This window comes from Bufo bufo, chromosome 4 (genome assembly GCF_905171765.1).
Source record: "Bufo bufo chromosome 4, aBufBuf1.1, whole genome shotgun sequence".
NCBI lineage: Eukaryota > Metazoa > Chordata > Amphibia > Anura > Bufonidae > Bufo > Bufo bufo.
This window is the reverse complement of record NC_053392.1, coordinates 113712653-113730047: the sequence shown is the minus strand read 5'-3', so window position 1 is coordinate 113730047 and position 17395 is coordinate 113712653. Positions and strand designations below refer to the sequence as shown.

Sequence of the window (17395 nt, the reverse complement as noted above, 5' to 3'; positions counted from 1 at the left end):
ACACAATATGGCTCAATTTTCTAACGGATCCGTCCCCCATTGACTTTCAATGTAAAGTCTGGACGGATCCGTCTGAAGCTACTTTCACACTTAGATTTTTTTCTGAAATACAATGCAGACGGATCCGTTCTGAACGGATCCCATCGTCTGCATTATAGGAGCGGATCCGTCTGTGCAGACACCAGACGGACCCGCTCCGAACGCAAGTGTGAAAGTAGCCTTATACTCAACTATCTCAGACTATTCTCATGTCTCTCCACATGTGCCATGCAGGACAGCAGGAGAGCTGGGTGCTATTACATCATGTAATGTCACTCAGATTTCCTGCTATCCTGCAAGGCATAAATGCAGATAATAAGAACATGGAAAGGCAGAGGGGAGGGGGTCACCCAGCTTTCCCAGAGACTCATGTCTCTGCACATGTGTCATGCAGGATAGCAAGTAATGTCAGTGTCTCCCAGCTGTCCTGCATGACACAGAGGATGGGGGAAGGGGGGCACTCACTTCCTCACACTTTTCTCATGTCTCTGCGCATGTGCAATGCTGGACAGCAGGAAAGTTGGGTGGTATTACATCATGTAATGCCCCAGATTCTTGTCAATATATGCTGAACACCGCCGGGAGCCAGGGTGGGCGGGGCATACTGGCACTGGGACGGGTGAGATGGTGCCTGGGATGGATGGATCCGACCCAGTTTAATCAACCAACCTACCAGTAACTGGTTGATTAAAATGGATCGGGATCCATACCAGTCTGGTAAGTTGGTTGATTAAACTGGGTCGGATCCATCCCAGGCACCATCTCACCCGTGCCAGTGTACTAGCCCGCCCTGGTTCTGTTTGGAGTCAGTTGGACTGGAGAAATGTGCATTTGGGGGGGATTTTTACTTGTACATCTTGCTTTGCCACTTGCATTTGTTTACAATAAGGGACGTTAAAGTCAGCAAGTGTCATGTGGGGGGGGCCCCTTATTGTTTTCCGCCCCAGGGCCCCATTTCACCTAGAACCGGCCCTGATAGAGGACTTGCTCCAAATTTCTTAAAGGTTCATATAGCAGCACTTTCTGCTTTTCTTCACAGGAAGTACTTTCAAGAGCCGGTGGTCAAGTCTTTTGTTAAAGCCATTTCAAGAATGCGCCCTAGGTTAACAAGACTTATTGCTTCATGGGATCTGGCGTTAGTCCTTAAATGTCTTGCCAGCCAGCCGTTTGAACCTTTAGAGGATGTGGAACTTTGGTTCCTCACTCTTAAGACGGTACTACTTTTTGCAGTTTCCTCTACAAAGAGAGTAGAAGAGATTCAAGCCTTCTCTTCTGCTGAACCTTACACTGCCTTCCTACCTGGGAAGGTCCTTTTAAGGTTTCTTCCTTCTTTTTCCCCAAAGGTCACTTCCTTTGCGAATATCAATCAGGTCTAGAGTTGAGCGGACACCTGGATGTTCGGGTTCGGCCGAACTTGAAAAAAAGAGTTCGGGTTCGGGACACGAACTTGAACCCGAACCCGATTGAAGTCAATGGGGACCCGAACTTTTGGCCACTAAAATGGCTCTAAAATATCCCTGGAAAGGGCTAGAGGGCTGCAAAAGGCAGAAAAATGTGCTTAAGAGCATGGCAAATGCTCTGCAAACAAATGTGGATAGGGAAATGAATAAAAAATACATAAAAGACCATTTTAAAAAATTAGGAATTATGTAGGAGGAAGAGGTTGAGGAGGCGGTGAATGGGTGGATATGGCGGTGTAGGCTCACGTGGCGGTCTAGGTGGAAGCGGCGGCGAAGGAGGAATAGGTAGCCAACACAGATATGTGTTATTTAGCATTTTTACATAAGGGTATCCACCAAAATATCGGGACATATAAAAAAAAAAAAGGAATAAGTGGACTTGAGTACAAGGATGGATGGTTGAGGCTGTTAGAACTGTCAATTCTGCACAAGGTACAGACAAGTCTTGTGGGATCCAGGCCTGGTTCATTTTAATGAAGGTGAGCTTGTCCATGTTGGCTGCGGACAGGCGGCTGCGTCTGTCTGTAATGACGCCTCCTGCCGTGCTAAATACATGTTCAGAGAGTACACTGGCTGCAGGGCAGGCCAGCACCTCCAAGGCACAGGGCAAGCTCTGGCCATGTGGACAATTTGGAGACCCAGAAGTTTAATGGGGCAGAACCATCAGTCAGTACGTGTAGTCGTGTGCACTGGTACTATTTCACCATGTTGTTCAAATGCTGCCTCCTGCTAACACGCTCCATATCAGCACTTGAGGACGGTTGTTGCGGCGAGGTGACAAAGCTTTTCCACATGTCGGTCATGCTAACCCTGCCTTCTGAGGTGCTGGCGCTGACACAGCTGCGTTGGCGAACTCTTCCTCCTCCCCTGCCTTCGCCTTGTGCTTCCACTTGTCCCCCGGCATCAGTCGGGAATGCTCTCATGAGCGCGTCTACCAGCGTTCGCCTGTTATCGCGCATCTTCCGATCACGGTCCAGTGAGGGAATTAAGGACGGCACATTGTCTATGTAACGGGTATACAGCAGGGTGGCCACCCAGTAGTCAGCACACGTTTAAATGTGGGCAACTCTGCTGTCGTTGCGCAGGCACTGCAGCATGTAGTCGCTCATGTGTGCCAGGCTGCCCAGAGGTAAGGACAAGCTGTCCTCTGTGGGAGGCGCATCGTCTGCGTCCTCCGTATCCCCCCAACCCCGCACCAGTGTTGGGCCCGAGCTGCGTTGGGTGTCACCCCGCTGTGAACATGCTTCATCCTCATCATCCTCCTCGTCCTCCAGTAGTGGGCCCTGGCTGGCCAAATTTGTACCTGGCCTCTGCTGTTGCAAAAAATCTCCCTCTGAGCCACTTCTAAAAGACTGGCCTGAAAGTGTTAGAAATGACCCCTCTTCCTCCTCCTCGTCCTGGGCCACATCCTCTTCTATCATCGCCCTAAGTGTTTTCTCAAGGAGACATAGAAGTGGTATTGTAATGCTGATAACGGCGTCATCGCCACTGGCCAGGTTGGTGGAGTACTCGAAACAGCGCAACAGGGCACACAGGTCTCACATGGAGGCCCAGTCATTGGTGGTGAAGTGGTGCTGTTCCGCAGTGCGACTCACCCATGCGTGCTGCAGCTGAAACTCCACTATGGCCTGCTGCTGCTCGCACAGTCTCTCGAGCATGTGCCAGGTGGAGTTCCACCTAGTGGGCATGTCGCATATGAGGCGATGAGCGGGAAGGCCGACGTTACGCTATAGAGCAGACAGCCAAGCGGCGGCAGGATGAGAACGCCGGAAGCGCGCACAGATGACCCGTACTTTATGCAGCAGCTCTGACATGTCGGGGTAGTTGTAAATGAATTTCTGCACCACCAAATTCAGCACATGCGACAGGCAAGGGATGTGCGTCAAACCGGCTAGTCCCAGAGCTGCAATGAGATTTCGCCCATTATCGCACACCACCAGGCCGGGCTTGAGGCTCACTGGCAGCAACCACTCATAGGTCTGTTGTTCTATACCCCGCCACAACTCCTGCGCGGTGTGGGGCCTGTCCCCCAAACACATCAGTTTCAGAACGGCCTGCTGACGTTTAACTCTGGCTGTGCTGAAGTTTGTGGTGAAGGTCTGTCACTGACTGGATGAGGAGGTGGTAGAAGAGGAGGAGGAAGCCGAGTAGGAAGAGGAGGCAACAGGATGCAAAGAATGATGCCCTGCGATCCTTGGCGGCGGAAGGACGTGCACCAAACAGCTCTCCGCCTGGGGCCCAGCAGACACTACATTTACCCAGTGTGCAGTTAGGGAGATATAGCGTCCCTGGCCGTGCTTACTGGTCCATGTATCTGTGGTTAGGTGGACCTTGCCACAGATGGCGTTGTGCAGTGCACACTCCGATACTTGGTTGTGCAGGTAGGGCACGGCTCTCCTGGAGAAGTTGTGGCGGCTGGGAACGACGTACTGTAGGACAGCAAGCGGCATGAGCTGTTTGAAGCTGTCCGTCTCCACCAGCCTGAATGACAGCATTTCAAATGCCAGTAGTTTAGAAATTCTGGCATTCAGGGCCAGGGATCGAGGGTGTCTAGGTGGGAATTTACGCTTTCTCTCCAAGGTTTGTGAGATGGAGAGCTGAACGCTTCCGTGTGACATGGTGGAGATGCTTGGTGACGGAGGTGGTAGTGTTGGTGGCACATCCTCTGTTTGCTGGGCAGCAGGTGACAACGTTCCTCCAGAGGCGGAGGAAGAGGCCGAGGCAGCAGCAGAAGAGGGAGCAGGAGGGGCCTGAGCCCTTTCTTGGTTTTGAAGGTGCTTACTCCACTGCAGCCCTTGTCTCGCATGTAGATGCCTGGTCATGCAGGTTGTGCTAAGGTTCAGAACGATAATGCCTCGCTTCAGGCTCTGATGGCACAGCGTGCAAACCACTCGGGTCTTGTCGTCAGCACATTGTGTGAAGAAGTGCCATGCCAGGGAACTCCTTGAAGCTGCCTTTGGTGTGCTCGGTCCCTGGTGGCGGTGGCCAGTAGCAGGCAAACTGTTTTGGCGACGGCTGCTATGCTTTTGCACCCTGCTCCCTCTTTTGCTACGCTGTTGACTCGGTCTCACTGCTGCCTCTTCCTCCGAACTCTGAAAGTCAGTGGCATGACCTTCATTCCATGTGGGGTCTAGGACCTCATCGTCCCCTGCGTCGTCTTCCACCCAGTCTTCCTCCCTGACCTCCTTTTCGGTCTGCACACTGCAGAAAGACGCAGCAGTTGGCACCTGTGTTTCGTCATTATCAGAGACGTGCTGAAGTGGTATTCCCATATCCTCACCAGGAAACATAAGTGGTTGTGCGTCAGTGCATTCTATGTCTTTCACCCCTGGGGAAGGGCTAGGTGGATGCCCTTGGGAAACCCTGCCAGCAGAGTCTTCAAACAGCATAAGAGACTTGAGGCTCAGACAGGTTCCCCGATATGCACGGGGGTGATGTGACAGATTGATGGGCATGGGTTTCAGGCGCCACCTGTGCGCTTTCTGCAGAAGACTGGGTGGGAGATAATGTGAACGTTCTGGATCCACTGTCGGCCACCCAATCGACTAGCGCATGTACTTGCTCAGGCCTTACCATCCTTAGAACGGCATTAGGCCCGACCAAATATCGCTGTAGATTCTGGCGGCTACTGGGACCTGAGGTAGTAGGTTCAGTAGGATGTGTAGCTGTGGCAGAAGGGCCACGTCCTCTCCCTGCACCAGAGGCTCCACCAACACCACCACCACAACCATGACCGTGTCCCTTATTAGATGTTTACCTCATAGTTAGCGTTCACCAAGCAAAGTAAAAAGTTGTTGAGTCTGTTAAAAATAATTATCCGCCAATAAAAAACCTGATGTAGGGTATTGCACTTAATTTTTTTTTTTAAAACTCTATATGACAGCGGTATTTGTGGCCTACATTTCACAGTAACTTATGCACCTATAATCACAGATGTGCAGTATATAAAACACTGTGTTTTTACCACCCCGGTATGCGAAAGCCGTATTTCTGGCCTAAATGTGAGACTCACTTATGCACCCATAATCACAGATGTGCAGTATATGAAACAGAGTTTTTTTTTTTTTTTCACCCCAGTATGCCCCAGTATGAGAAAGACGTATTTTTGGTCTAAATTGAACAGTTACGTATGCAGCGATAATCCTAGATGTGCACTATATGAAACAGAGGTTTCTTTTTCACCCCAGTATGCCCCAGTATGAGAATGACGTATTTCTGGCCTAAATTGAACAGTCACTTATGCAGCGATAATCCTAGATGTGCACTATATGAAACAGAGGTTTTTTTTTTTCACCCAGTATGCCAAAGCCGTATTTCTGGCCTAAATGTAACACTCCACCTATAATCACAGATGTGCACTATATGAAACAGAGTTTTTTTTTTCACCCCAGTATGCCCCAGTATGCCAAAGCCGTATTTCTGGCCTAAATGTAACACTCACTAATGCACCTATAATCACAGATGTTCACTTGTAAAGGGGGAATATTAATTACCAATATTTATGCAAATATCAACAATTAATATTCATAAATAGAAGGAGCCGTCTACAGCTGACCCCGCCTATTTATACCTTTAATGATGAATAATACTCTACTTTCATCTTGCCTTACGCTAATCACTAAGCTAGCTGCAAGCGCCTAACTGAGCTAGCTACCACTAATAACAACACGTTACACAGTAGGTACAAATAACACACAGTATTTATTAACCTACAGTACACAACGTATGCAAAGCACTAACAATACAGTACTAACAATACAGTACTAAACTACACTACACAATCCCAAGTTCCACCTACAAACTAACTATATAATACACTTACACACACACACACACATTAGCAGCCCACCCAACCTGGACTAAAAACTATCCCTAAGAACGAAGTGTTTACGGTGGCGCTGCAAGGGTAAATGCAGGCCACAGACACAGGGTTGCAGGGATTAACCCAGAATAGGGAGCGGAGATGCTCCTATAGGGTTAGGGTGGGGGATTGGTGGTCCAGGGGTTAAGGGTAGGGGTGCAGGTGACAGGGATAAGGGTATAACAGGAGTAATAGGGGTAGGTAGGGGCCACAGGTATAGGGTAGGTATTCGTTGGTGGGATAGGGTAGTTAGGGGTTAATGATACTTATGCTCGTTTTCCAGGGGGGGTTGCTCATCTCTAGGGGGGTCCTTCTGGTCCGGGCTGCAGGCTCCTTCTCCAGGGGCACGTCATGAAGCTGCTCTCTCCCATGTGTCACTCCTTGTAGTCCAGTTCCAAGACCCCCTCCCCTTTGTCTTGGACTGATATATAAGTCACTCTCACTCCCCCCCTTCCCCCATCCAAGGTGCAGGGAAATGACATCATCGTGTGTGTGTGACGGAATGCATGCACTCAGACTGCAGCAGATAACTGACTGGCCCCCCCTGAGGCTCACAATCTGTACAGCCAAAGACACCATGGCACCACACACACCCATGTCATAAACAGTCCCTAAACAGAAGGTGGGGAAGCCCTGCTGGGGATGTTTCAAAGGAATCTATTGATCTTCTGAAGTGACCAGAAGCTGGACAATCTAGCCATCTGGTGCCATCACCCGCAGGTATGCAGGAGATGGCGGGGGGGGGGGGGGGGGGGGGGGGGGGGGGGGCGCCATGACTGGGGGACATAACTGGCCACATGCATATAAGACAATTGGGGCATATCTATATATATTATATATACCCAACTCTAATTTAAGTATATATGGACATGTGTGTAAATACAGGGGCATACAGACATATCCACATATACACACATAACACTATGACCTACCCCCCTCTGGCCATACAGGGCCAATATATATATAAATAGTATATCACCCGTGGGTGATGTAAGACATAAACGCTGGTAGACACAATCAAACAGCTAATCCTTATAGTTTGCACAGTGAGTAAAAGGCCAATATGAACCAGTAAGGGGTTAATTTCTAAAGTCAGCTGTGCTAGAGTAAGTTTGTCTTAATATTAATATAGGATCTAGACATAAAATCAGGTAGTGAGGGCAAACAAGAGAGTAAAGGGATGGGTGTATTTACTGAAAGAGTTGGATATTGAACAGAAAAGGCAAGGGTTAATAACAATTATGGTCATGCGGTCCGTACCTTGTCTTCTGTCCAAAGTGATCCCTTGGTTGGTAATCTGATGCACCGCTCACTACTTGTATGTTCTGGGTTCTTCTTATATTGGTACTGTCTCTTTAAAGTTGCAGCGTCCTCCTTGCTCACCTACCAGCAGCATCGCGGCCCCGGCCGGAAGCACGCGCAGCGCAAGGGAGCTTGTGAGTGTGCTGTCCTGGAAACCGCTTGCGGTGACGTCACCGTTGGGAGTACAGATGCCTCCGTAGGACAAAAAAGCTACCATACGCGTTTCAGGGCCTATCGGGCTCCTTCGTCAGGAGCCCGATAGTACAGACCAAAAGTTTGGACACAACTTCTCATTCAAAAAGTTTTCTTTATTTTCATGACTAGGAAAATTGTAGATTCACACTGAAGGTATCAAAACTATGAATTAACACATGTGGAATTATATACATAACAAACAAGTGTAAAACAACTGAAAATATGTCATATTCTAGGTTCTTCAAAGTAGCCACCTTTTGCTTGGATTACTGCTTTGCACACTCTTGGCATTCTCTTGATGAGCTTCAAGAGGTAGTCCCCTGAAATGGTTTTCACTTCACAGTGAAAGTGTCGATGATCAATGTGTCCTGCAATTCACACTAATTCTCGCAGCTAGCTGCGTTCTTCATCGACGCATGAGCCGAGTGATCCACCGCTAAGAGTCGCTCACGACTTTTATTTTTGTGGGATTTCTAGTGGGATTTCTTGCCTTATAAATGGGGTTGGGACCATCAGTTGCGTTGAGGAGAAGTCAGGTGGATACACAGCTCCTACTGAATAGACTGTTAGAATTTGTATTATGGCAAAAAAAAAGTAGCTAAGTAAAGAAAAACGAGTGGCCATCATTACTTTAAGAAATGAAGGTCAGTCAGTCAGCCGAAAAATTGGGAAAACTTTGAAAGTAAGGGCTATTTGACCATGAAGGAGAGTGATGGGGTGCTGCGCCAGATGACCTGGCCTCCACAGTCACCGGACCTGAACCCAATCGAGATGGTTTGGGGTAAGCTGGACCGCAGAGTGAAGGCAAAAGGGCCAACAAGTGCTAAGCATCTCTGGGAACTCCTTCAAGACTGTTGGAAGACCATTTCAGGGGACTACCTCTTGAAGCTCATCAAGAGAATGCCAAGAGTGTGCAAAGCAGTAATCAAAGCAAAAGGTGGCTACTTTGAAGAACCTAGAATATGACATATTTTCAGTTGTTTCACACTCAAACAAGGTTTGTTATGTATATAATTCCACATCTGTTAATTCATAGTTTTGATGCCTTCATAGTCATGAAAATAAAGAAAACTCTTTGAATGAGAAGGTGTGTCCAAATTTTTGGTCTGTACTGTATATATACATATAGTAGACATATACACTCACCTAAAGAATTATTAGGAACACCATACTAATACGGTGTTGGACCCCCTTTTGCCTTCAGAACTGCCTTAATTCTACGGGGCATTGATTCAACAAGGTGCTGATAGCATTCTTTAGAAATGTTGGCCCATATTGATAGGATAGCATCTTGCAGTTGATGGAGATTTGAGGGATGCACATCCAGGGCACGAAGCTCCCGTTCCACCACATCCCAAAGATGCTCTATTGGGTTGAGATCTGGTGACTGTGGGGGCCATTTTAGTACAGTGAACTCATTGTCATGTTCAAGAAACCAATTTGAAATGATTTAAGCTTTGTAACATGGCGCATTATCCTGCTGGAAGTAGCCATCAGAGGATGGATACATGTTCTCATTCTGTTTACGCCAAATTCTGACTCTACCATTTGAATGTCTCAACAGAAATCGAGACTCATCAGACCAGGCAACATTTTTCCAGTCTTCAACAGTCCAATTTTGGTGAGCTCATGCAAATTGTAGCCTCTTTTTCCTATTTGTAATGGAGATGAGTGGTACCCGGTGGGGTCTTCTGCTGTTGTAGCCCATCCGCCTCAAGGTTGTGCGTGTTGTGGCTTCACAAATGCTTTGCTGCATACCTCGGTTGTAACGAGTGGTTATTTCAGTCAACGTTGCTCTTCTATCAGCTTGAATCAGTCGGCCCATTCTCCTCTGACCTCTAGCATCCACAAGGCATTTTTGCCCACAGGACTGCCGCATACTGGATGTTTTTCCCTTTTCACACCATTCTTTGTAAACCCTAGAAATGGTTGTGCATGAAAATCCCAGTAACTGAGCAGATTGTGAAATACTCAGACCGGCCCGTCTGGCACCAACAACCATGCCACGCTCAAAATTGCTTAAATCACCTTTCTTTCCCATTCTGACATTCAGTTTGGAGTTCAGGAGATTGTCTTGACCAGGACCACACCCCTAAATGCATTGAAGCAACTGCCATGTGATTGGTTGACTAGATAATTGCATTAATGAGAAATAGAACAGGTGTTCCTAATAATTCTTTAGGTGAGTGTATATATACTGTATATACACACATATGCACAATTATACCACTTCCCTCTACACATATATATATATATCCACAGATGCTTGGGGCACATCTATAAACACATACACATACACATACAAAACCGGGGGTATAAATGGGCAGCAATAAGCCCACATGCATACTGTCATGCTTACATAAGTGTATATACATAGACATGTGTGCAAATACATACACACATATCTATATATACACACACACTCGCATATACCTGGGGCATCACATACAGGGGACATACCTATGACCCCACTTGCCATACAGGGCCAATATATACACGGCCATACAGGAAATACACTGCTCAAAAAAATAAAGGGAACACAAAAATAACACATCCTAGATCTGAATTAATTAAATATTCTTCTGAAATACTTTGTTCTTTACATAGTTGAATGTGCTGACAACAAAATCACGCAAAAATTAAAAAATGGAAATCAAATTTTTCAACCCATGGAGGTCTGGATTTGGAGTCACACTCAAAATTAAAGTGGAAAAACACACTACAGGCTGATCCAACTTTAAAGTAATGTCCTTAAAACAAGTCAAAATGAGGCTCAGTAGTGTGTGTGGCCTCCACGTGCCTGTATGACCTCCCTACAACGCCTGTGCATGGTCCTGGTGAGGTGGCGGACGGTCTCCTGAGGGATCTCCTCCCAGACCTGGACTAAAGCATCTGCCAACTCCTGGACAGTCTGTGGTGCAACGTGACGTTGGTGGATAGAGCGAGACATGATGTCCCAGATGTGCTCAATTGGATTCAAGTCTGGGGAACGGGCGGGCCAGTCCATAACATCAATGCCTTCGTCTTGCAGTAATTGCTGACACACTCCAGCCACATGAGGTCTAGCATTGTCTTGCATTAGGAGGAACCCAGGGCCACCAGCACCAGCATATGGTCTCACAAGGGGTCTGAGGATCTCATCTCGGTACCTAATGGCAGTCAGGCTACCTCTGGCGAGCACATGGAGGGCTGTGCGGCCCTCCAAAGAAATGCCACCCCACACCATTACTGACCCAATGCCAAACCGGTCATGCTGGAGGATGTTGCAGGCAGCAGAACGTTCTCCACGGCGTCTCCAGACTCTGTCACGTCTGTCACATGTGCTCAGTGTGAACCTGCTTTCATCTGTGAAGAGCACAGGGCACCAGTGGCGAATTTGCCAATCTTGGTGTTCTCTGGCAAATGCCAAACGTCCTGCACGGTGTTGGGCTGTAAGCACAACCCCCACCTGTGGACGTCGGGCCCTCATATCACCCTCATGGAGTCTGTTTCTGACCGTTTGAGCAGACACATGCTCATTTGTGGCCTGCTGGAGGTCATTTTGCAGGGCTCTGGCAGTGCTCCTCCTGTTCCTCCTTGCACAAAGGCGGAGGTAGCGGTCCTGCTGCTGGGTTGTTGCCCTCCTACGGCCTCCTCCACGTCTCCTGATGTACTGGCCTGTCTCCTAGTAGCGCCTCCATGCTCTGGACACTACGCTGACAGACACAGCAAACCTTCTTGCCACAGCTCGCATTGATGAGCTGCACTACCTGAGCCACTTTCGTGGGTTGTAGACTCCGTCTCATGCTACCACTAGAGTGAAAGCACCGCCAGCATTCAAAAGTGACCAAAACATCAGCCAGGAAGCATAGGAACTGAAAAGTAGTCTGTGGTTACCACCTGCAGAACCACTCCTTTATTGTGGGTGTCTTGCTAACTGCCTATAATTTCCACCTGTTGTCTATCCCATTTGCACAACAGCATGTGAAATTGACTGTCACTCAGGGTTGCTTCCTAAGTGGACAGTTTGATTTCACAGAAGTGTGATTGACTTGGAGTTACATTGTGTTGTTTAAGTGTTCCCTTTATTTTTTTGAGCAGTGTATATATCCCTATTGGCCATATAAAGGGGCCCATATATACTGTATACATACATACATACATACACATATCACATAAGGGGCAGATACATATATATATATCCGAGAAGAGAGAAATACGGCGGCTCAACTGCTCAATAGAATGGCTGAGGTGCTGAACTGCTGGTTTGACTCACCCAGTCAAAGAAAGAGAGTTTAAAATAAGGAGATAGCAGGCACACTCATAAGTGAGATTAAATATGGTAGTTTTATTTAAAATACTAGTTTAAAAATAAGGTAGGGATTTTTGGAGCATAGGTGAGTGAGTGGGGGAATCTGGGCACTTGTGGTGGGTGCCAGATAAGGGGTGGCTGGTACCAGTTTTTTAGGATGGATCCGTGTGAAAAAATTAGTGGTGTCTAGTCCATTAGGATAAATGGTATATAAAGTGGTGGGAAAAAGGTGGGGAAAAATATTAGGACATAAAAATAAGGAATAAAGATCTGTGAAAAATAATATGCTTTTCCAGGATGAAAAAAAGTTGTAAAAATCAATAAGATGTAGTACTGGTGCTAATGACCATGTGTTGGATCTTTTCTGGTGGGCTTCTGTGGATATATTATACTTTCCAAGCAGTTTGTGGTCAGTCTATGTCCCTTTATAAATAGATGGATGTATAGGTTGCGATAAAAAGAAGGAAAGTGGTGTAAAGTCTTATAAAAAATAATCATACACAGTATGGTCCCTTGTGGGACTTTAGCTTATATATAGGTAGAGCTAAAAGGAAAAATGAAAAAATGGATGAAAAGGTTAGCACTGTCCTGTATAATATACGATGTGAAGCTTATGTTTGTGGAAAAAAGAAACAACAACCTATGGGGGAATTGGTGTTCTGGACCTCCGTACGGCATCTGTACTGTCTTAGGTTCAGAGATCACTTACCCACCACGCGGTGATGTCTTCCGTCGGTGCTTCAACCAGATGTTGCTTGTAGCTCTGTTCTTCGGCTGTCGGCGTCCCACGTGGTATCAAAGCACGCGCGTCTGTTGTTAGGTGTGCACGTGAACTGGTGTTGGTCACGTGATCAGGGTCTGCCGGGCCGGTTTGAGAGTGGTAATAATGTTGGAGGAACATTGCCAATAGAGCAATAGTAACATACAAAAAAGAACCTGGAAGTAGAAGCGCTCCCCCAACATTATGCAAAGCAGCCAATCAACAAGCATCATACTACTTGCCCCAAGAGGCCATCACAGCCATGCCTACTATTGGCATGGCTGTGATTGGCCAGTGCAGCATGTGACCCAACCTCTATATAAGCTTGGGTCACGTAGCGCTGCACGTCACTCTGCTGATACAAGCGTAGGGAGAGGTTGCAGCTGCGACGTTAGGGCGAGATTAGGCAGATTAACTCCTCCAAAAGACTTCATTCAGTGATCGATCTCCAGCTGTGGATCATTGAAGTGCTGATATTCAGTTGCTCATTGTTTTTAGGCTGCCCAGAGCGTTTTTATATAACTTTTTTTCTGGGGTGATCGGCGGCCATTGTGTGGCTTGTGGTGCGCCAGCACAAGCTACCACCAAGTACATTTAACCATCAATAGTGTGGTTATTTTTTGCTATATCCTACATCAGGGTCAAGCTTTCATCAAGTGCATTTAACCATCAATAGTGTGGTTATTTTTTGGACATATACTACATCAGGGGCAAGTTGAGCCTGTCACCCAGCGCCTAAAAAATAGGCCTCACATTTATATTCAACCAAATCTGTACTGTTTTAGCTGGTCAAGTTATTGTTTGTGACCGTCAAAGCACAGCTTTTGTTCTGGGTTGAAAAACAATTCCCAAATTTGCAATTCTCAAAATTAGTGGTTTCTGCTGTATCAGGCCTACTTTAAATCTATCCCTAAAAGGGTATATTAGATTCAAGCACCAGTAGTACTTCGCGGTGACGTCACACGCACAGAAAATCCTGGACGCCGAAACCATAGTCTGCTCCCTCGCACCACGCAGCTACCGGCCGGAGCAGTGTGAATGCTAGCAGGTGAGCAGTGAAGTTCTTGCCTCTCTTCACACCCCTCTACACACAGGAACGGGAACCGTGCAAATATTTAAAGAACTTAGACTATTTCTCCAGCCCACATCCAGAGAAAAGGTAATTATCATTGCGGTGATTAATTCATTGGATTGTCAATGATATCCATCTTTTACTAAATCGGAATATTCATCCAGCCACTGTATTTTATGTGTCACATTTCTACCTACCAGCGCCAGTGTAAGCTTTTACCGTAAGGTAAATCAACATTTAATCAATTTTGTACCCTGGGCGTCAGCAGCAAAGCCCATTATATACACTGTGCAGCGGACCTTCAACTATAGGTTGGTAGATTTTTTTGTATGGGAGCGCAGGAGTGTTTTTGATTTTCTCCTATATTTTATCTTATGTCCGCGGCTTATATCCTTATCAATACTTTCATTTAGACCATTATTGTATACATTGTATTGTATTTTAATTGACATTAGATTGTTGCTTTTATGCTAGTTCATTTTTCACGCATCAATCTGTCTATTTGTGTTTGAGTGAAGCTATTGGTCACAGGCAGTACCGCTACCATCTAGTGATTAATGCGCACGTCAACTACAAATATATAGAATCTTTATATGAAGTATCACTCAAACGTGCAAACGTTATATACCTTTTACTGTCGCAACTTTATTTCTGATATTTTCAATTTCATTACTTTATTTGTCTTTAATAAATAAACACCAGTTACCAAATATCTTTAGGTGTGCCCAGTCATTTTGTCTAGATAGTGTTAGGTGTCTGTAAAAAAAAGGCCTGAATTTTAATTCAATACATATTTTTCTTATTGTGGTGAACGGTAACAATGAGGAAAACATCTAGTAAGGGACGCGGACGTGGACATGGTCGTGGTGGTGTTAGTGGACCCTCTGGTGCTGGGAGAGGACGTGGCCGTTCTGCCACAGCCACACGTCCTAGTGTACCAACTACCTCAGGTCCCAGTAGCCGCCAGAATTTACAGGGATATTTGGTGGGGCCCAATGCCGTTCTAAGGATGGTAAGGCCTGAGCAGGTACAGGCATTAGTCAATTGGGTGGCCGACAGTGCATCCAGCACGTTCACATTATCTCCCACCCAGTCTTCTGCAGAAAGCGCACAGATGGCGCATGAAAACCAAGCCCATCAGTCTGTCACATCACCCCCATGCATATCAGGGAAACTGTCTGAGCCTCAAGTTATGCAGCAGTCTCTTATGCTGTTTGAAGACTCTGCTGCCAGGGTTTCCCAAGGGCATCCACCTAGCCCTTCCCAGGGGTGGAAGAGATAGAATGCACTAACGCATAACCACTTATGTTTCCTGATGATGAGGACATGGGAATACCACCTCAGCACGTCTTTGATGATGACGAAACACAGGTGCCAACTGCTGCGTCTTTCTGCAGTGTGCAGACTGAACAGGAGGTCAGGGATCAAGACTGGGTGGAAGACGATGCAGGGAACGATGAGGTCCTAGACCCCACATGGAATGAAGGTCGTGCCACTGACTTTCACAGTTCAGAGGAAGAGGCAGTGGTGAGACCGAGCCAACAGCGTAGCAAAAGAGGGAGCAGTGGGCAAAATCAGAACACCCGCCGCCAAGAGACTCCGCCTGCTACTGACCGCCGCCATCTAAAACCGAGCACCCCAAAGGCAGCTTCAAGGAGTTCCCTGGCATGGCACTTCCTCAAACAATGTGCTGACGACAAGACCCGAGTGGTTTGCACGCTGTGCCATCAGAACCTGAAGCGAGGCATTAACGTTCTGAACCTTAGCACAACCTGCATGACCAGGCACCTGCATGCAAAGCATGAACTGCAGAGGAGTAAACACCTTAAAAACAAGGAAGGCACTCAGGCTCCCCCTGGTACCTCTTCTGCTGCTGCCGCCGCCTCGGCCTCTTCCTCCGCCTCTGGAGGGACGTTGGCACTTGCCGCCCAGCAAACATGGGATGTACCACCAACACCACCACCTGCGTCACCAAGCATCTCAACCATGTCACACGGCAGCGTTCAGCTCTCCATCTCACAAACATTTGAGAGAAAGAGTAAACTCCCACCTAGCCACCCTCGATCCCTGGCCCTGAATGCCAGCATTTCTAAACTACTGGCCTATGAAATGCTGTCATTTAGGCTGGTGGACACAGACAGCTTCAAACAGCTCATGTCGCTTGCTGTCCCACAGTATGTTGTTCCCAGCCGGCACTACTTCTCCAAGAGAGCCGTGCCTTCTCTGCACAACCAAGTATCCGATAAAATCAAGTGTGCACTGCACAACGCCATCTGTGGCAAGGTCCACCTAACCACAGATACGTGGACCAGTAAGCACGGCCAGGGACGCTATATCTCCCTAACTGCACACTGGGTAAATGTAGTGGCGGCTGGGCCCCAGGCGGAGAGCTGTTTGGCGCACGTCCTTCCGCGGCCAAGGATCGCAGGGCAACATTCTTTGCCTCCTGTCTCCTCCTCCTCCTACTCAGCTTTCTCCTCCTCTTCTTCCACCTGCTCATCCAGTCAGCCACACACCTTCACCACCAACTTCAGCACAGCCCGGGGTAAACGTCAGCAGGCCGTTCTGAAACTCATATGTTTGGGGGACAAGCCCCACACCGTACAGGAGTTGTGGCGGGGTATAGAACAACAGACCGACGAGTGGTTGCTGTCGGTGAGCCTCAAGCCTGGCCTGGTGGTGTGCGATAATGGGCGAAATCTCGTTGCAGCTCTGGGACTAGCCGGTTTGACGCACATCCCTTGCCTGGCGCATGTGCTGAATTTGGTGGTGCAGAAGTTCATTCACAACTACCCCGACATGTCTGAGCTGCTGCATAAAGTGCGGGCCGTCTGTTCGCGCTTCCGGCGTTCACACCCTGCCGCTGCTCGCCTGTCTGCGCTACAGCGTAACTTCGGCCTTCCCGCTCACCGCCTCATATGCGACGTGCCCACCAGGTGGAACTCCACCTTGCACATGCTGGACAGACTGTGCGAGCAGCAGCAGGCCATAGTGGAGTTTCAGCTGCAGCACGCACGGGTCAGTCGCACTGCGGATCAGCCCCACTTCACCACCAATGACTGGGCCTCCATGCGAGACCTGTGTGCCCTGTTGCGCTGTTTCGAGTACTCCACCAACATGGCCAGTGGCGATGACGCCGTTATCAGCGTTACAATACCACTTCTATGTCTCCTTGAGAAAACACTTAGGGCGATGATGGAAGAGGAGGTGGCCCAGGAGGAAGAGGGGTCATTTTTAGCACTTTCAGGCCAGTCTCTTCGAAATGACTCAGAGGAAGGTTTTTGCAACAGCAGAGGCCAGGTACAAATGTGGCCAGACAGGGCCCACTACTGGAGGACGAGGAGGACGAGGATGAGGAGGAGGTCCAATAAACTTGGGACCCAATTTCCAGGAGGGAACCCTCAACTTAATGTTT

At 47.7% G+C, this 17395-nt stretch overlaps 1 pseudogene; it reads right to left on the bottom strand.

Annotated features, from left to right (window-relative positions):
• Positions 1–8133: 8133 nt before the first annotated feature.
• Positions 8134–8302, bottom strand: LOC121000233 (annotated as a pseudogene).
• Positions 8303–17395: the final 9093 nt, after the last annotated feature.